The sequence below is a fragment of the Mustela lutreola genome, chromosome 8 (genome assembly GCF_030435805.1).
Source record: "Mustela lutreola isolate mMusLut2 chromosome 8, mMusLut2.pri, whole genome shotgun sequence".
NCBI lineage: Eukaryota > Metazoa > Chordata > Mammalia > Carnivora > Mustelidae > Mustela > Mustela lutreola.
In genome coordinates this window covers 132,306,474-132,328,243 of record NC_081297.1, presented here as the reverse complement: position 1 = coordinate 132,328,243, position 21,770 = coordinate 132,306,474, and the positions used below count along the sequence as shown (strand labels likewise).

At 35.7% G+C, this 21,770-nt stretch overlaps 1 protein-coding gene across 2 annotated transcripts in view; it reads left to right on the top strand.

The window, feature by feature from the left end:
- WASHC3 (WASH complex subunit 3) overlaps nucleotides 1–21,770 on the top strand; it is a 120,242-nt gene that overhangs the window by 54,937 nt on the left and 43,535 nt on the right. The gene's annotated exons all lie outside the window — the stretch shown is intronic.

Sequence of the window (21,770 nt, the reverse complement as noted above, 5' to 3'; positions counted from 1 at the left end):
CAACAGAGAGCCTGCTTCTCTCTCTCCCCATCTCCCTGTCACTATGCTTACTTGTGCTCTCTCTCTAGCTGTCAAATAAACAAATAAAATATTTAAAAAAAAAAAAAAAAAAGGACTTGGAACAGAAAAGAGAAAGATGTATGGCTCACACTTGTGGTGGAATTTCACTAGCAAAAAAAGGAACAAGTCTGAGCTCAGAACTGTGAAGTGCAGTTGTGGCTGATAGCAGAAGTGGTAAGAGGATGTGATGTTGGGCCAAAGAGGTGTTGCTCAGTAGTTCTTGCCTGTGCAGAACTGCTTGAGTCCCATGTTAAATCCACTCCATCATCGAGTCTTCAAGGTGGTGCTCAGCCACATTCTATAAAAAGACTACCGAGAAAGATTAGACAAGCTATAGTTCCTGTTATTACTGAACCCAAGGCCAAAATATATTCATTATCTCCCTCCTCCACCCCCCATTTGAGGTTTTCTTTGCTCTCTGCCAGAAATTCAACTGGTATAGTTTGGTTGACTGCTAGAATGAACCAGATCTTCATCCCTTCAGGGATCTAGGGTCTTGATTACTTTGCCCTTTTTAAGTCTATGATTATCATAGTTGTTTGTTTGCTGTTCTCACCAGCCTTGGAAGCACCAAGACATTCCCCCAGTGAATCACCTGAGTTCCAGCACAGCCTCACTGTTTCATTTTGTAGTCACATTCCTAGCTTTTCTTGTTAACCAACATATTAATTCCCCTTTCTTGCCTGTTGTCCCATAGACATGAGCAGCCCAACAGGACCAGGTGGCAGCTGTAGCTTCAGTTTTGTGGAATCCTTACAGTGCCTCCTGGTGGAAGTGTGCCAGCTGCTTCTCTTTACCCTGTCAGGATACAGGACCTCCAATCCAACAAAGCTTAAGGTAGTAGGAATGGGAAACACATTTTACAAGTAGCTCACTGGGAATGGTGGTAAGAAAAGCCAATCCTATTTCTATCCTCTTGGTTCCTGCACCTTGCCTTTGGGGACATGGCATCATATACTGTTCATTGGTATACTGCATGTATCATGTCCTGGAAAATAGTACCTTAATCCTACAGGATGTTATACCTGAGCTGATGCCTAATCTGGCCATAGTTATCCTAGATTAACTGCTTCTGGATAATACTCTATGTGTAGGTTCATTGATCTAATCGTTCGTGTTCATTTGCTATAAAATAGATCCTTGGTCTAATGCAACGTAATGCAGGATACTGTGTTGGTAATAGGCATTCTAGATTCTAAGATTGCTATCTTAGATATGATGGCAGAGGTACTGCTGGAAAGGAGGGCAAGCCTATGTTAAGAGTACAAATTGATTACTATGGACTGAATTACTTCCTCCTCTGGGGTGGAAGGAAATTAATGCACACAACTTGTTACCAAGTAGCTAGTTGATTTCAGAAAAGGGATAGTACCAAATGATTGGTCTTTGCTTGTGACAGATCACTTTTCAATAGTAGTAGTAACTAGATCATCCTAAATGAGAAAAAACCCGAGCTGTTGGGCCCATCCCATGCCTAGCCTCCAATTCTGTCACCATGAATACTCTATTCATAGGTTTGTTGTGCAAGCCTGGAGTGGTTACGGAAAAGACGGACTGAAATCTATTGGAATCATCCTGTGTGCCTGATCTCTACTTTCTCATGTGAAAGTTCTCTTACTGATATTCCATGATGCAAAAATCTGCACATTTTTCCATAATCAAAAACAGTTTTTTATTCTTAACTGAAGCCACGTCTTTGTCAGCACGGATGACCAAGTGTACTGTTTGAAGCTCTGTCCGTCAGGAAGATTTTTCCCTCACCACTGATCTCTATCACTTCCTCTGAGAGAGACAATAGTGTAGAAGCCAGCCATTGTTGGCTCACACCCACAGAGCAAGCTGGTCCCTCCATGAACAAGGCCTACTTTTTCCTTCTCTGTCACCTGGCATGTTAATGTTTTTAAAAAGTGCTTCAGTTCCTCACCTCTCCCTCTCTCCATGCCTTTTCCCATATAATTTTTCATTGCCTTCCTACTCTGGGTGGAGCATTCTGCCTCACCTTTTGACTCTGAACTTAGCCATGTGGTTTTGCTTTGGACCAATAGAATGTCCGCAAATATGATCCAAGCAGAGGCTTGAAAAATACTTGGATGATTGGTCTTGCTTTCTCTTGTACCTCTGCCACTGACATAAGAATATGACTGGGATAGTCTGATGAAAAGTGAAAGATATGTGGAGCAGAGCTAAGTTGTTCCAGTCACCCTGTAGCCAAGCTTAAAATGTGAGCAATCCCAGCCAAGACTAGAGCATATGTCTAGCCTATTCCCAGCTGCCCTTAGATGTATGAATGATAAATGTTAATTGTTGATTCTCATAAAGATTTTTTATTATTTTATGGCATTACTGTAGCAATAAATAACTGATACATCTGATCATAGGGAATTTCCCATGAGATCTTAGCAATAGGTTAAAGGAGATGCATTTGTGCAAGAGAGGTAAATGGTAGGGGGACTCTAGGCTACCTGTCCATGCAATTTACACATGCCCTCTGGACTAACTCAGGCTTGGTTCCAAATGCATCATTTCCATCGAACGATAGATTACTACTGTGACTATCTACTATCTGACTTTACGATTTGGTGAATCTGATAGTACTGATTGCATGATTGGCAGCTCCAGTTAATCACTTGACATCAGATTTTTAATTTCTGATGAATACCACAGGCATGCCAGGAGTTGCTTTTCAAATAATGAGAAGGCATGACTTTGCTCTGAACTTAAGATCTGTGCTATTAAAACTTGCCAGAGGTGCTACACAGTGTCCTACCTCAGGTATCTGTAGTATCAATGGATAATCTGTCATGTAATCAGCTGAGCAGCAGGGCAGCTTATGTCACAGCCTGAACCTGGAGCACAGCCCTCTCTGCTCTGGACTCTATTTGAAACTAGCAGCCTTCCAAGTCTCCCCACAGATGGGTGAGAGCAGTATTCGACTTTCAAAAGCCAAAGCCACCAACATGCTATACCTCTTTATTAATTAATGGTAGAGGGTGCAAGTTCAGTAATTTGTCCTTTCTTTTTTGGTCTATGTTCAGTTAGTCAACATATAGTACATCATTAGTTTTTAATGTAGTGTTCAGTGATTCATTAGTTGTGTATAACACCCAGTGCTCATCACAGCCCATGCCCTCCTTAATACCTATCATCCAGTTACCCCCGTCCCCACTCCCTCCTCCCTTCTTTAACCCTCAGTTTCCTGGAGTCTAGAGTCTCTCATGGTTTGTCTCCCTCTCTGATTTCTTCCAATTCAGTTTTCCTTCCCTTCCCTTATGGTCCTCTGCGCTATTCCTTATGTTCCACCTATGAGTGAAACCATATGATAATTGGTCTTTCTCTGCTTGACTTACTTAGCATAGTACCCTCCAGTCCCATCCATGTCAGTGCAAATGGTAGGTATCCATCCTTTCTGATGGCTGAGTAATTTGTCCTTTACCCAGCATCCTTTGGACCATTGGACCCCTAAAATCTGCAAGGATCTGAATCTTCTATCTTCTAGCCTGTGTCTTGTATCTTCTATCTTATAGGGCACCAAGGGTCCTTTCCATTTCCTCTTCACTAAATCTTTAGCCTAATTTACCAATACAAGTTACCAGCATGAGGTTTTGTGGAATATCAGATGAACAAAATTCCTGCAGACTACCTAGTGAGAGAGTAGGAGAATTTACATAACCCTATGGCAGTAGGTTAGAATACATTGATATCCTTCCTACGTATATATAAACACTTTCAATGTTCTTAATGATTGAAAAAAAGTTTTCCAGGTTAACAGTCATATACCATGCCAGAGGCTGTGTTCATAAGTTCCAGGAGAGGTATCATATGTGGCATAGGAGTCATGATCAGCATGATCACTTGGTTAAGTTTATGATAGTCCTTTGTCTTCTACTGTGGTCCTTGTGATTCAGCAGGGTGATACATGTGAATGCATAAGGCATCATCCTTGCATCCTTTAAGTGTTTGAAGATGGTACTAATCTCTGCTATTCCACTCAGAATGCAATATTTTTTCTGGTTTACTATCTTGGCTGGGTGGCTGGTATAGTTTTAGGGATTTCTACTTGATCCTCCCTACCATAATGGATTTTATTTCATAGGTCAGGGAATTGATATGAAGCTGTTAAGAATATCCCAAGTATGTACTCAGAAACCAGGGAAATAGCCACAGGGACCTACCTCATCCAACTGAAAGTACTATAAGATGGACTGGAGCCCAGACTTTATTTGTTACCTGGTGTCCATAACACCACTCTAACTGAGGGAAGATGGTGACAGATACTTGATATCAAGTCAATCTGGTCCTCTATCCAACATTTAAAAGATTTAAGTATTCCCCTTTATCCATTGTACAGTTACTTTGACAAATAACTTGTGGTTCTTTAGAGAAAGAGTAAAGAAATTTCTTTTTATATATACTTGTAGTGGAAAAGGTAGCATTTTTCTTTTTTTTTAAATTTTATTTATTTATTTATTTATGAGAGAGACTGGGGAGGGGGCAGGCAGCAAGGAGCAGAGGGAGACGGAGAAGCAAAGACTCAGAGTACAGAGCCTGACATGGGGCTTGATCCCACAACCCCAAGATTGTGACCTGAGCCGAAATAAGAGTCAGCTACCCAACCAATTGCCCAGGTGCCCCAAGGTGGCATTTTTAAAGGGCTTTGGCCTACTTTTCGATGGATGGACATAATGAGATAATAATTAAAGGAAAACACTTCTCCTTTATAGCAGCTGACATCAGCCTTCTCACCCGTCCATGCTTTTTTTGGGATTTTACAATTAAAGCTACACTCTAGTCTACTACCTTCTACCTTGAGCATGAGGTACACCATGGTATATTAGTCACCAACACAGATCCCTGCTTACCAGGGAATCTAGATTGCCGCTTCGGCCTGTTGCTACTTTGCCACTGATGGTTGAATATCACCACCTGCTTCCTGCCATTATGGAATCCTACCATCTCAGTTAATACTAAAGTGTCCAATTCTGTGGCATCATATCCCCTCCTGTGAATTCTGGTCTACAGAATGTAGCTACCCTGACTTTTCTCAGAGATGTTGGTGCCAGCTTCATTAGTGATATTCTTTATTTCCTTAGTAAAGAGAATTCTCTAGATCCTTCTGGGAAAGTAGTGGGTTGTCTCTCTCAACACAAGAAATAAATCCATTCTAACATTCCCACCCCTCAGCCACTGAGCTGTTCCTCAGTACTTTACGGGCAATTTCAGCATCTCCATTTCACTTACTGTAGACCATCCTGACCAAATTTCATGAAGTTATCCCAACAGCCTATTAGCACCAGCTCCATTGCCAGGGTGTTGCTCTGGAGTCATGAGAGAGTGCACTCATGTCAATAAACTCTCCTCTATCCAGCCTTATATTCTGCTCACTCCGGTGCGACACGTTCAGGATCTCTTTCCACACATGTTCTCCAGATTTCTTCTAGTGCTTGTTAGCCAGTTCCTAAAATTCTTTCAATAAATAGGCTCTTTCTTCCCAGATCAAGGACTATGTTTTCTCTCTCAGCTGAAATTTGACATTATTCTCAAGGCAATGGGGAAGTTAATTAAATCCTGAGGTGGTAGGGGGTTATTGTACATGGAAGGCATCCATTTCAAGCCAACACTGAATGGCCTCCAGGTAAGGCAAGGCTGCTCGAGAAAAGACTGCTTTGGCTGGCATGATGTTCAAGCTGCTCAAGCACATCCACCCAGATTTTTTCATCTCAAGTCCGTCCCTCTCCTTCGGTATCAGGACTGTGACTTTAACAAAGCAGACTTGAAGAGGCTGCACATATCATCTCCTTTGCAGGTCTGCCATCCTTAAACTCTGGGCCCGAGTTTCACCACAGCTCTCCTACAGCTAAGGAGATAAAAGGTCTCTTTAAAGACTGCAGAAGTGGCCTTTTGGCTTTCAGTGTGCCTTAGAAGACAGTTGGTAGATTTGAGTCTTTTACTTCTTTTTTTCTAGGTTCCCCAGACAATTAACAAATACTAGTCAATTCCACAATTCTTTGCCCCCAAACCATTCTAGTGACAGAGCTATTGGATAACTCATGGCTTCTTGTCCCATTCCATCATAGGTGAGATTCTTATGAGTTGTAATGTACACCAGAGATTTCCATCATCCTGTTTATTCTTACAATAGGAGAGGGGACCAAGTTCTGGAAACCTATCCTAAGGATCTCCTTTCCACTATCATACCAAAGTCCTATGTTGTATTCCTCCTAAAAACAGATCTCAAGACACACACTCAGGCACAAGAAGTTTATTTTTGAATTAATCCCAGGAGGCAGGAATGAGAGATCAGGAAAAATGACACAGGGAAGAAAATATGATACAAGGATATATTACAAAGATTTCTACTGTGAGTGCTTGGGAATTGATTCCAAGACTACCATCTCCTTAGAAATGAACAGGTGCATAAAAAATTAGTTCAGATCTTCTATATCTTTGATGAAGTTTTTTTTTTTTTTTTTTCTGAGAAGGATGTTTTAGGAAATCTATTCTCAAACACTTTCTACAATCAAAATGTATTCTTTTATATTAAACAAAATAGTTTTTATCTTATAAAACAAATAAAAAATAAAATACAAACAAAACAAAAATGAACAGGTTTTTCCCAGAATTGTCCACCAGAAGGACTGACTAGAGGCCAGATCATCTGTCCACTAACCCTGGACCCATTGATTGAGGGCTTTACTCCTCTACATTTCTGGGATATAATTGCCTGTGCACCTTGGTGGCTCCATGGCCTTGGAAAGGACACTTTGTCAGAAAGTGGAGAAATGGGACATTCATTGGAGGTGAGTTGCTATCACCAAAAGGTGAGTCTGAGATTGAATATAGAAATCCACTACAGCTGTGGCTAACATCCAAGGTGGGACGGGGTGGGGGGGGGGGTGCATTGTAGGGCACTACCAGAAGCTTCCACTACAGACAGAGCTGCTTCAAAGGAACCTGTTGACCTGAACTTACCTTTATTTAAAATCTATAATTTTTGTCTTGGATATAAAGAAAATTGGATGATGGTAAGCCACACAAGATTTCCAGAAAATTTTCATTACAAATTTTAGTTTTTTTAAAATCTTCCAAGAATGAGCAAAGGATAAACAATGACTAAATCTGTATTTTTATAGTCTGTTGTAATTACAATACAATTTTTAAATGTTTCCTTTTACACATACCCTGCAGAGTTTTTCTGTGAAAGTTTTATATCTGAACCAGAGCATGGCTCCGGTTAGAGAATAAATTATGTCCGTGTGCTCTTAAAGAGTGCCCAGACAACATAACATTCAGTGAAACTGTTTTGTTCTGATCAAGTTCTTCACAAAAACAAGCTTAATTTCCAGGATCCATGAAAAACTTAAATTCTCACAATTTTATACAGGGCTATGTTAATTTGTAACATTGTTACTTTGTAACATTGCTCTTGCAATGGTGCCAAAGTATCTTTTCAAAAACTTTTGCTTTTACCTTTCTCCTTAGGAAGATGAATAACAAAAGCACTGACACTAAAGTGAGTGCCACTCTGATTTGGATTCTCAATAGAAATCTTAAACAAGAGACACTTATCTTCTTTTGGAACATGAGGTGTAAAGATTTTGTGACTCCATTTTCTCTCTTCCCAAGATAGTATTACTTTAGATTGGCAGCTTACAAGTAAATAAACTTGAGAAAAATTCATTTTATAATATCTACAAATCATTTATTAGTCATCAGTGTATACTTATGTTCAAATTGATATGAGTAGATTAAAATACTTAAGAATTAAGCACTTTGTAGTTAACTTTACAAATTTTTTTTTAGTAAATTCTAAGTATTGGAATAATATTTTTAAATCTAGAAGAAACCTTAGCAAATGTCTAGTCTAATTGCCTCATTTTTACAAATGAATGAACTGAAACGCAGAGGGGTTGAAGGATTCTCCCAGGAAATATAAGAAAGAAAAGTTTAGTTATATAAATAAAAATACTGTATCAGTAATATCCTTATCTTAAATATTAATGCTTTTGGTTATCTGTATAAAAGCAAAATACTTAAATTTTTAGTAATCTTATTATAAGTTTACATTGTAATCTGAAAAGTGGAGTTGTGAAATTTTTTTATATTTAAGTATATTCTAACATCAATCTCCATTTTTTCACTTGTATTATAATATGTGGCCATGTGGCAATCAAGTAGAATTACTTCTACATTTTCATGGGGATATCTTAACCATCCTGGTTTATGCTTTGCTTTACTGTAATTCTAGTTTTCCAAGTCAAACCTTAGAAAATTCTAAGAAGCTGGCAGTATAGTTTTTAAATGGCCAGTATAAACACAGAATACATAGATAGCAAAGTCAAAAAGCCTCAAGGATAAAAAACTTATGACATAATTCCATAAAAGAAACAAACCATCAAAAATCACTCCTAAAAAAATAATCTGAACAGCCTTACATCTACTAAAGAAGTTGAATATACAGCTAAAAACATTCCCATAAAGAAAACTGGACACCCACGTGACTTCATTGGTGAATCCTACCTAATATTTAAGGAAGAAATAATACCAAAATCCTACCATGCATAAGGAAGAAATAATGTCAATTATACACAAACTATTCCAGAAAATTAACAAGGGGGAACTACTTTCTGAGTCATTCTATCAGACCAATATTAATCTGAGGCCAAAATCAAACAGACACTATAATAAAACTATAGACTGATATTCATTACAAAAACAGAGGTAGATGTTCTTAACATTTTCTTAGCAAATTTAATTTAATACTATAGAAGATACACAGATGAATACACACATATTCACTAGAAATATGACAAGCTGATCATGTATCATTAGGGAAATAAAATTAAAACAATGAGATTATGCCATTTACCTAGTAGAATGACTAAAATCCAAAATACTAGATGCTGGAAAGCCTGCAAAGCAACACTAAAACTCCTCTATAAAGCTTATGGAAATGAAAATTGTGGGGCCACTTCGAAAAACAGTTTGGCAATTTCTTAAAGCTAAATATCATTTTACCATGTACTACCCACACACCTAGGTATTTATCCATTTGGGTTGGAAACTTATATCCACACAAAAACCTATCCATGAATGTTAGTATTATTCATAATTCTCTAAACTAGAAACAACCAAGATGTCTTTCAGTATGTGAATGAATAAACAATTTCTAATATATCCTTACAATGGAATATTACTCAGTAATGAGAGGAAATGTGTTATCAAGTCATGAAAAGATTCAGAGGAACTTGAAAGTATATTGGTAAGTGAAACGTCTGCATATTGTATGATTCCAAATACATGACATTTTAGAAAAGCCAAAGCTACACAGATAGTAAAAAAAAAAAAAAAAAAAAAAAAAAGCAGTAAGGATGTAAGGGGAGTGAAGGTAGAATGAATAGGTGAAGCACAGGGTATTCTAAAGGTAAAACCCATAGAACTGTACAACACAGAGTGAACCTTAATGTGAACTATGGACTAGTTAATAATAATGTATCAGTATTAGTTCCTTAATTGTAAAAAAAAAAAAAAGTTCATTAATTATAACAAATGCATCACACTAATGCAATTTGTTAATAATGGGGGAAACTGGAATGAGGGGAGTGGAATATATATATCAAACTTCTGTACTATTTGCTCAATTATTCTGTAAATGTAAGCTATCCTAAAAACACTTCTTATTTTTCTTCCTTAGAGATGAGAATGAAATAATGGTTTTTTGAAGTTTTTTTAAAAAATTCCAGTTAACGAACATATAGTTCAGTATAATATACTGTTATATTAGTTTCAGGTGTACAATATAGTAATTCAGTACTTCTGTAAAACACCTGGTGCTCATCACAAAAAGTGGACTCCTTAATCCCTATCACCTATTTAACCCATCTCCCACCCACCTCCATTTTGGGAACCCATCAGTTTGTTCTTTGTAATTAAAAGTCTTGTTTCTTGGTTTGCCTCACTCTCTTTTTTCCCCTTTGCTCATTTGTTTTGTTTCTTAAATTCCACACACAAGTGAAATCCTGTAGTATTTGTCTTTCTCCAACTGACTTATTTTGCGCAGCATACTACTCTCTTAACTCTATCAATGTCATTGCAAATAGCAGATTTTATTCATGTTTATGGCTGAGCAGTAATCCATTATGTGTGTATGTATATACAGACACATATATTTATACACAATACATATATACATACATATACTACACACACACACACACACACATCATCTTTCTCCATCATGGATTGGAAGAACAAATAATATTAAAATGCCTATAGTACCCAAAGCAATCTACACATTTAATGCAATCCCTATGAAAATTCCAACAGCATTTTTCATAGAGCTAGGAAAAAAGGTCTTAAAATTTGTGTGGAACAACAAAGGATCTGAAATGGCCAAAGCAACCTTGAGAAAGAAAAGCAAAGCTGAAACAAACAATTTTGGACTTCATATTACAGAGCTGTAGTGATCAAGACAGTATGATACTGGAACAAAAATATTTGACACATAGATTAATAGAACAAAATAGAAAACTCAGAAATGAGCCCACAACCATATGGTTAATTAATCTTCAACAAAACAGGAAAGAATATCCAGTGAGAAAGACAGTCTCTTCAGCAAATGATAATGGGAAAACTAGACCACTGTCTTACAGCATACCCAAAAGTAAATTCAAAATGGATTAAGAGCATAAATATGAGAGCTGAAACCATAAAAATCCTAAAGGAAAACACAGTAACTTCTTTGACATCAGCAGTAGCAGCTTCTTACTAGATATGACTCCTGCAGCAAAGGAAATAAAAGCAAAAAAAACTACTGAGACTTCATCAAAATAAAAGGCTTCTATACCACAGAAGAAAAAATCTACAAAACTGAAAGGAAACCTATTAAATGGGAGAGGATATTTGCAAATGATACATCCAATGAAGGGTTAGAATCCAAAATACATAAAGAACTTAGAAAATCAACACCCAAAAATGAATAATCAGTTGAAAAATAGAAGACATGAATAGAATTTTCCAAAGAAGACATATAGATGGTCAACAAACACATGAAAAGATTCTCAGCATCACTCACCATCAAATAAATGCAAATCAGAACTACAATGAGATATCACCTCATACGTATCAGAATGGCTAAAATCAACAACACAAGAAAATAAGTGTTAGTGAGGTTGTGGAGAAAGGGGAACCCTCTTGCACTGTTGGTGGGAATGCAAACTGGTGCAGCCAGTATGAAAAACAGTATATAGTTTCCTCAAATTGTTAAAAATTCTATTCAATCTAGTTACACTGTTAGGAACCTCAACCTCACTAGTAGAGTACACCTATTCCTTAAAGTTGGGTAATTGTATTTTGAATCCTGGGAATGTTGAAATTAATAAGGAGGTAATAAAGAAAATCAAATTCATAGTAAAAAAAAAATAGAACTACCCCACGATCCAGCAATTGCACTACTAGGTATTTACCCAAAGAATACAAAAATAGTAATTTGAAGGGCTGTATACATCCTGAAATTTATAACAGCATTATCTACAATAGCCAAATTATGGAAACATCCCTAGAACATCCATTTTTAAATAATTCATATCCAGGTGGAGTTTATCCCAGGAATCCAAGGTTAGATTAACTCAAAAATCAATCTAAGTTACCATATTAACTAAAAGAAAAAACGTGATCATCTCAGTAGGCACAGAAAATGCATTTGACAAAAAACAATATCCATTCTCAATGAACTAAAAATAGAAATGAACTTCCTCTATCTGATTAAAAACAAAAGCCTAAAAACCTACAGCTAAAATCATACCTAATGGTAAAAATCTGAATACTTTTCTCCTACAAAATAATGTCCACTATTATCAGTTCTATTCAACATCTTACTGGAGATTATAGCCAATAAAATAAGGCAAGAAAAGAAATAAAAGTCATACAAATTATAAGGAAAAACTATCTTTACCTGAAGACAGCATTATTAACTATATAAAAATCAATTGGAATCTATTAAAAAAAGCTAGAGCTAACGAGTTTACAAGGTTGAAGGATACAAAATATATAATAATCAGTTGTATTTTATATACTAACAATGAGCAGTTAAAATTGCCATTTACATAGCATCAAAAACTATGAAATTTTGGGGGATAAATCTAACAAAAACCAAATCTAACAAAACCAAAAACTATAGAACAGTGCTGAGAGAAACTAAGGAAGGCCTAGATAAATGGAGTATGATTTACTGTATCTATGTGTTGGAAGACTCTATCTTATTAAAAATCTTATTTAAAAATTACCAAATTGGGCTATAGATTAAATGCAATCCAATAAAGATCCCCGAAGACTTTTTTAAAATAGAAATTAACCAAATGATTTTAAAATTCACATGGAAATGCAAAGAACCTAGAATACCTGAACAGTAAAAGAACTAAGTTGGAAGACTAAGACCACTTGATTTCAAGAGTTATTATAACCCACAGTAATTGAGAAAGTCTGGTATTGGTGTAAAGACAGAAAGTATATCAATGGAACAGAACAGAGTCCAGAATTAGACCAACACATATATGGTACTAATTTCTAAAGAAGATGCAAAGGCAATTTAGTGACGAAAGGGCAGAATGGAACAATTGGATATCCATATTTTTTAAAAGATTTTATTTATTTATTTGACAGGGACACCGCAAGAGAAGAAACACAAGCAGAGTAAGTGGGAAAGGGAGAAGCAGGCCCCCTGCAGGGGGCCTGATGCAGGGCTCGAGACCAGGACCCTGAGATCATGACATGAGCCGAAGGCAGATGCTTAATGACTGAGCCACCCAGGCACCCCTGGATATCCATATTTTTTAAAGGTTTTATTTATTTGATAGAGAGATCACAAGTAGGCAGAGAGACAGGCAAAGAGAGGGAGAAGTGGGCTCTCCGCTCAGCGGGTCTGGGAGCAGGGAGCCTGATGCGGGGCTCAATCCCAGGACCCTGAGATCATGACCTGAACTGAAGGCAGAGGCTTAACTCACTGAGCCACCCAGGTGCCCCTGGATATCCATATTTTTTAAAAAATATTTTTATTTATTTATTTGACTGATAGAGATCACAAGTAGGAAGATAGGCAGGCAGAGAGAGAGGAGGAAGCAAGCTCCCCGGTGAGCAGAGAGCCTGACATGGGGCTCGATCCCAGGACCTTGGGATCATGACCTGAGCTGAAGGCAGAGGCTTCAAACCCACTGAGCCACCTAAGGGCCCCTGGATATCCATATTTTTTAAAGAACTTTAATCCATTCAAAACCTTATACAAAAATAAAATGAAATAATATGGTAATTTTCTTTCTCTGGTTGACTTATTTCACTTAGCATAATACCCTCTAGTTCTACCCATGTGATTGCAAATGTAAGATTTCATTTTTTAATGGCTAAGTAATATTCCACTGTGTATATATACCACATCTTCTTTATCCATTATTATGTTGAAGGACATATGGGCTCTTTCCATATTTTGGCTGTTGTGGACTTTGCTGCTATAAACATTGGGGTGCAGGTAACCCTCCAAATCACTACATTTGTATCCTTTGGGTAAATATCTAGTAGTGTAATTGCTGGGTCATAGGGTAGCTCTAGGTGGAGTTAAGAAACAGGACAAAGGATCACAAGGGAAGAGAGGAAAGGAAAAAATCAGATGAAATCAGAGAGGGAGACAAACCATAAAAGACTTGTAACCATAGGAAACAAACAGGGTTACTGGAGGAAAGATGGATGGAGGGATGGGGTAATTGTGTGATGGGCATTAGGGAGGGCACTTGATGAAATGAGCAGTGGGTATTATATGCAACTGAAGAATTACTGAACTCTTCTTCCAAAACTACTAAAAAAAAAAAAAAAAAAGTAAGAAAGAAAGAGACTTTAAATGTAAAGCCCAACAGGGCAATGACAGAGTGGGTCTTTGTCCAGTCCCTGGAGCTAGAGCTGTGGTGAACTCTTCCACTTCCTGCTGCAAATAATAAAGGCTCTTCATACTAGGAAGAGCAAACAAGCTCCATGACTATAAACTCTCTAGAAAAAGAAAAATAACATAGGAGAAAATCTTTATGACTTCAGGCAAAGAGTTCTTAGATGAAGTACCAAAAGCATGATTCATAGAAACCAAACTAATAAATTGGAACAGCAAAATTAAAAACTTCTCTTTGAAAGATACCCTTAAGAGAATTAAAAAATCACACTATAAACTGGGAGAAAACGTATACAAATTGTACATCTGATAAAAGACTTGTTTCTAAAATATATAAAGAACTCCCAAAATTCATTAGTAAAAAATCCAACTAAAAAGATGGACAAAAGATTTGATATATACTTGACTGAGAAAGGTAACAGATAACAAACATATGAAAAGATGCACATAAATTGTTGGGGGGATGCAAACTGGTAAAGCCATTCTGGAAAACAATGTGGAGGCTCCTCAAAATGTTAGAAATACAACTACCTTATGATACAGCAATTGCTCTAGTGGGTATTTATCCAAAGGATACAAAAAATAGTGATTCAAAGGGACATATGCACGCCAATTATTTATAGCAGCAATGTCCACAACAGCCAACCTACGGAAAAAGCTCAGATGTCCATTGACAGATGAATGTATAAAGAAGTGGTGGAGTGACTGGTTGGTTCAGTCTATTAAGCACCTGCCTTCAGCTCAGGTTGTGATCTTGGGGTCCTGAAATTGAACCCTGCATCAGTTCCCTGCTCAGTGGGAGCCAGTTTCTCCCTCTACCCCTCTCCCTGACTGTGTTTCCTGCTCTCTCTCAAAGAAACAAATAAAATAAGGAACATTCCATTTTATATATATATATATATATATATATATATATATACAATGAAATATATATATAGTTATATATATATTATATATATATATACAATGAAATATTAGCCATCAAAAAGAACGAAATCTTGGCACTTGCAACAACATGGATGGAACTAGAGTGTATTATGCTAAGTGAAACAAGTCAGTCAAAAGGACACACACCATATGATTTCACTCATATGTGGAATTTAAGAAACAAAATAGTGAAATAGGGGAAGGGAAGGAGAAATTTAAAAAGGTTAAAAACAGGAAGACAAACCTTGAGAGACTCTGAACTATAGGAAACAAACTGTGGGTTGCTGAAGGGGAGGTGGGTGAGGGAATAGGGTAATGGGTGGTGGGCATTAAGGAAGGCACTTGATGTAATGACTGCTGGATATTATATGCAACTGATGAATCACTAAATTCTACCCCGAAATTAATAATGTACTATATGTTAACTAACTTGAATTTAAAAAAATAAAATACAAATCTATTAACAACAAAGATGCACAACATTAGTCTTTAGGAAAATGAAAATTAAACCCACCGCAAAACACTGTTTTATTATATCTCACACTACCTATTAGAATGGCTGAAAAAATTTTATTTTTTAAAATTTTTAAAAAAGATTTTATTTATTGATTTGACAGAGAGAGAGAGATCACAAGTAGGCAGAGAGCGAGGGGAAAGCAGGCTCCCTGCTGAGCAGAGAGCCTGATGCGGGACTCGATCCCAGGACCCTGAGATCATGACCTGAGCCAAAGGCAGAGGCTTAACCCATTGAACCACCCAGGTGCCCAAGAATGGCTGAAATACTTTTAAATTTATTGAGGTAAAATTGGTATGCCATATTATATTAGTTTCAGGTGTACAAGTAGTGTTAATATTTGTTAACATTGTAAAATTGTCACTATAATAAAGTCTATCACCTATCACCTTAGAAAGTTAATATGGTATTACTGACTATATTCCATATGCTGTACATTATGTCCCCAGGATGTATTTATTTTATAATTGAAAGTTTGCAATTTTTAATGCCCTTCACCCACTTTGCCCCCTCTACACTCTGCCAACCACCAATCTGTTCTGTATCAATGATTCTGGGTTTGGGTTTTTTTTATTGTCTTAAATTCCACAGATGAGGGAATTCATGGGGCATTTGTCTTTGTCTGACTAATTCATTTAACATAATCCCCTAAAGGTCCATCCATGTTGCTGCAGATGCAAAGGTTCCATTTTTTTAACATTTTTTTAAAAAGATCTCATTTATTTATTAGCGAAGAGAGTGAGCATTGTCAGGGGGAGGGGCAGAGGGAGAAGCAGACTTCCCCCTGAGCAGGTAGTCCAATGCAGGGTTCCATCCCAGGACCTCGGGATCATGACCTAAGCCGAAGGCAGGTGCTTAACTGACTGAGCCTCCCAGGTGCCCCAAGATTTCATTTTTTTATGGCTGAATAATTACCACAACCTTTTTATCTACTCATCTGTCACTGGACAGAGGTTGCTTCGATATCTTGATTATTGTAAATGCTACAGTAAATATAGGGGTACATATATCTTTTTGAATTACTGTTTTCATTCTCTTTGGATAGATACCCAGTAGTGGAATTGCTGGATCATATGTAGTTCTATTTTTTAATTTTTTAAGGAACCTCCATACTGTTTTCCATAGTGGCTGTACCAATTCATATTCCCAGCAGTGAATTAGGAAACACTTTTTACTCTTCTCTCTACATCCTAGCCAACATTTGTTATTTCTTGTCTTCTTGATAAAAGCTATGCTGACAGGTATAAGATGATATCTTGTTGTATTTTTCATTTGCATTTACCTAATGCTTAGTGATATTGAGTACCTTTTCACATGCCTGTTAGCCATCTGTATGTCTTTGGAAAAATACCTATTCAGATCCTCTGCTCACTTTTTAATCAGGTGTTTTTTGGTTTGGGGTTTTTTTTGTTTTGTTTTGTTTTGTTTTTGTTTGTTTGTTTGTTTGTTTTGATTTTGCTATTGTGTTACTAATTCTTTATATATTTTGTATATTAACCCCTTATTGGATATATGATTTGAAATATTTTCTGCCACTCAGTACATTGTCTTTTCATTGTGTTGATGTTTTCCTTTGCTGCGCAGAACTTTTTAGTTTGATGTAGTCCCACTTGTTTATTTTTGCTTTTGTTTGATTGCCTTTGGAGTCAGATCCAAGAAACATCACTAAGACCAATATCAAGGAATTTACTGCCTAATGTTCTCTTCTAGGTATTTCATGGTTTGGGGCCTTACATTCAAATTTTTAATCCATTCTAAGTTAATTTTTGTGTATGGTGTAATATAGCAGTCCAGTTTCATTCTTTGGCATGTAGCTGTCCAGTTTTCCCAGCACCATTTACTGCAGAGTCGATCCTTTTCCCATTGTGTATCCTTGAATCCTTTGTCATAACCTAATTGACTATATATGCAGGGGTTTATTTCTGTGCTCTCTATTCTGTTCCATTAATCTATGTGTCCGTTTTTATGCAAATACTATACTATTTTTATTAGTATGGCTTTGTAGTATAGTTTGAAATCAGGCAGTATGATACCCCCAGCTTTGTCCTTTCTCAATATTGTTTTGGCTATTAGAGATCCTTTGTTGTTTCATATAAATTTTAGAATTACTTGTTCCATTGCTATACAAAATTTTCGCTAGAATTTTCATAGGGATTGTATTGAATCTATAGATAGCTTTAGGTCAGATATTTAACAATATTAATTCTTCCATGAGTGCAGAATATCTTTTCAGTTTCTTGGTTGATAATTGTATGCTCATGATTCATGTCTTTGGTATCAATTGTAACTTCCATTTTTAATTTATTTGAATCCTCTTTTTTTCTTGGTGAGTCTAGCTAAAGGTTTATCAGTTTTATCTTTTCAAAGAACCAGCTCTTAGTTTGTGGGATCTTTTCTTTTTTTTTTTTTAATTTTTTATTTTTTTATAAACATATATATTTTTGATCTTTTCTATTTTATTTTTAGTTTCTATTTCATTTTTTTTCTCACTCTCTTTTTTAAATTTCCCCCCTTGGGGCTTTGTACTTCTTTTTCTAGTTCCTTTAGGTGTAAAATTAAATCGGCATGTTTTTTCTTTCTTGAGGTAGGTCTATATTGATATGAACTTCCCTCTTAGAATTGCTTTTGCTGCATCCCATAGATTTTGACATGTCACATTTATGTTTTCACTTTTGTCTAAGTATTTTTAATTTCTCCTTTGTTTTCTACCATGATCCAGTAGTTGTTCAGTAGTGTATTATTTAATTTCCATGTATTTTTAACTTTCTTCTTGTAATTGATTTCTAGTATCATACCATTGTGATTAGAAAAAATACCTGATATTATTTCACTCTTCTTGAATTTACTGAGACTTGTTTTGTGGCCGAACATGTGATCTATCTTGGGAACTATTCCATGTGTATATGAGCGTGTATTCTGCTGTTTTGGAAGAAGTGTTCTGTATTAGTCTATCTGGTCTAATGTGTCATTTAATGACTTTCTTTAGTGCTATATTTAGATTCCTTTCTCATGTTTTTTTGTGTACTTACTGTATTTACTCCAAGTTTTTTTTCTTTGTGGTTACAATGTGGTTGGTATATATCATCCCACACATAGTAGTCTATTTTAAGTTCATAGCAACATATATTTAAACACATTCCAAAACTACATTTTTATACACTCCCATGTTTTATATTTCTGATGTCATTTTTATGTTTTATATCATATATTCCCTTAACTAATTATTATAGTTTTCAACAAATTAAATACTTTTGTACTTTAACTTTCTTAGTGTCTTTATAAATGATTAATCCTCCTCTTCCTATATATTTAATTTTCCAATGAGAATTTTACTTTTATGTATTTTCTTGTTATTACTTGGTTCCATCCTAATTATAATGTGTATTGGTGTGGCTTTCTTTAGATTCATTCATTTTTGAACTCTCTGGGGCTTCCTGCTCCTGGATATTTGCTTCGTTGCCTAAGTTAGATAATCTTTTAGCCATTATTTTTTCAAATAAGTTTTTTGCACTTTTATCTCTCTTTTCTTCCTTGGGACACCTATAATGCAAAAGTTATTCTGCTTGATATTGTCGGGTCCTTTAAGTTATCTTAATTTTTTAATTCTTTTTTCTTTTTGCTGCTCTGTGTTGGTAAGTTCTGTTGCTTTTCCTTTCAGCTCACCGATCTGTTATACTTCATCTAATCCGCTGTTAAATCCCTCTAGTGTATTTTTCAGTTTATTGCATTATTCAGCTCGGTGACCAATATTTGGTACTTTCTTATATTTTCTGTCTCTTTATTGAAGTTCTTGCTATGTTGACACATCCTACTTCCAAGATTGGTGAGCATCATTGCAACCATCATTTTGAATTCTTTATCAGATAGGTTACTTATTTCCATATTATTTTTTTTAATTTTATTTATTTATTTGATAAAGAGAGAAACAGAAAGGGAGAGACACACAGAGCACAAGCAGGAGGGAGCTGCAGAGGGAGAGGGAGAAGCAGACTGTCTTCTGAGCAGGGAGCCTGATGCAGGGCTCAATCCCAGAATCCTGGGTCATGACCTGAGCCAAAGGCAAACACTTAACCAACCAAGCCACCCAGGCACCACACTTATCTCCATATTACTAAGGTATTTTTTCAGCTTTGTGTTGTTGTTTCATTTGAAGCATATTTCTCTGTTTTCTCATTTTGCTTGACTCTGTGCTTATTACTATATATTAGATAAAACAGCTATCTTTCTCAGTCTTGGAGTGTCCTTGTACACATGATGATACTTCTTGTTTTTTTTTTCTTTTTTAAGATTTTATTTTTAATGGATTATATATAATCTATATATATATAATGGAATATATATGTATATGTATAAATATATAAAATGTATATTAAAATTTTATATATCAGATATATAATACTTTATATTATATGTCAATATAAATATATTTATATATAAATATATATTTTAAAATATATTCATATATGTGTATATATATAATGTGTATAAATATATATAATGTAATACCTATATTCCATTTTCTTTATCCATTTATCTATCAATCAAAACTTGGACTGCTTCCATAATTTGACTATTATAAATAATGCTGTGATAAACACAGGGGTGCATATTTCTTTGAATTAGGGTTTTCATATTATTTGGGTGAGTACCCAGTAATGGAATTACTTGATAATATGGTAATCCTATTTTTTATGTTTTGAGCAACCTTCATACTGTTTTCCACAGTGGCTGCACCAGTTTGCATTCCCAACAAGAGTGCAAGAGTGTTCCTTTTTTCCCACATCCTTCCCAACACTTGTTTCTTGTGTTTTTTATTCTAGCCATTCTGACAGGTATGACATGATATCTCATTTTGATTTGCATTTCCCTGATGATTGAGTGATGTTAAGCATCTTTTCATGTATCTGTTGGCCATCTGTACATCTTCTTTGGAGAAATGTCTATTCAAGTCTTCTGCCCATTTTTTATTAGATTATCTGCTTTTTGATGTTGAGTTATATAAGTTCTTTACATATGTTGGACACTAACCCTTTTTCAGATGTGCCATTTGCAAATATCTTCTCCCTTCAGTAGATCATCTTTAGTTTTGTTGCGTCCTTTGCTGTGCAGAAAATTTTAATATTCATATACTCCCAGTAGTTTATTTTAGCTTTGATTCCCTTGGGAGACATATCTAGAAAAATGTTGCTGCAACACTGTTAGAGAAATTACTGCCTTCTTTCTTCAAAAATTTTTATGGTTTCAGTTCTTACATAGAGGTCTTTAGTCCATTTTTAGTTTATTTTTCTATATAGTATAAGAAAATGGTCCAGTCACATTCTTTTGCATGTAGCTGTCCTATTTTACCAACACTATGTGTTAAAAAGCTTTTTCCCCATTACACATACTTGCCTCATTTGTCAAAGATTAATTGGCCACATAATCAGGGGTTTATTTCTGGACTCTCTCATCTGTTCTATTGATGTCTATGTCTACTTTTGTGCCAGTACTGTACTGTTTTTGTCATTATTACTTTGTAGTATATCTCGAAATCTGGGACTGTGAAGCCTCTAGTTTTTTTCTTCTTTTTCAAGATTGCCTTGACTATTTAGGTTCTTTTATGGTTCCCATACAAATTTCAGGATTATTTGTTCCAATTCTGTGAAATATGCTGTGCATATTTTAATAGGGATCCCTTTAAATCTTTACATTACTTTGGGTAATATGGACATTTTAATAGTATTTGTTCTCCCAATCCATGAGCATGGACTATCTTTCCTTTTGTATGCATCATCTTCAGTTTCTTTTATCAGTGTTTTATAGTTTTTAGAGTACCAGTCTTTCACTTCCTTGGTTAATTTATTCCTAGGCATTTTATTATTTTTGGTGCAATTGTAAATAAGACTGTTTTCATAATTTCTCTTTCTGCTACTTCATTATTAGTATGTAGAAAGAAACATATTTCTGTATATTGATTTTGTATCCTGTGACCTTACTGAATTCATTTATCAGTTCTAGTAATTTTTGGTGGAATTTTTAGGGTTTTCTATGTAGAGTGTCATGTCATCTGCGACTAATGAAAGTTTTACTTCTTCCTTACTAATTTGGATGCCTTATATTTCTTTTTGTTGTCTGATTCCTGTGGCTAGGAATTCCAGTATTATATTAAATAAAAGTGCTGATAGTGGATATCCTTGTCCTGTTCCTGACCTTATGGGGAAAGCTCTCAATTTCACCATTGATTATGATGTTAGCTGTGTATTTGTTATACATGGCCTTTAGTACATTGAGGTATATTTCCTCTAAACCTACTTTGTTGAAGGTATTGTTGAGGTTTATCATGAATGGTTGTTGTACTTTGACAGA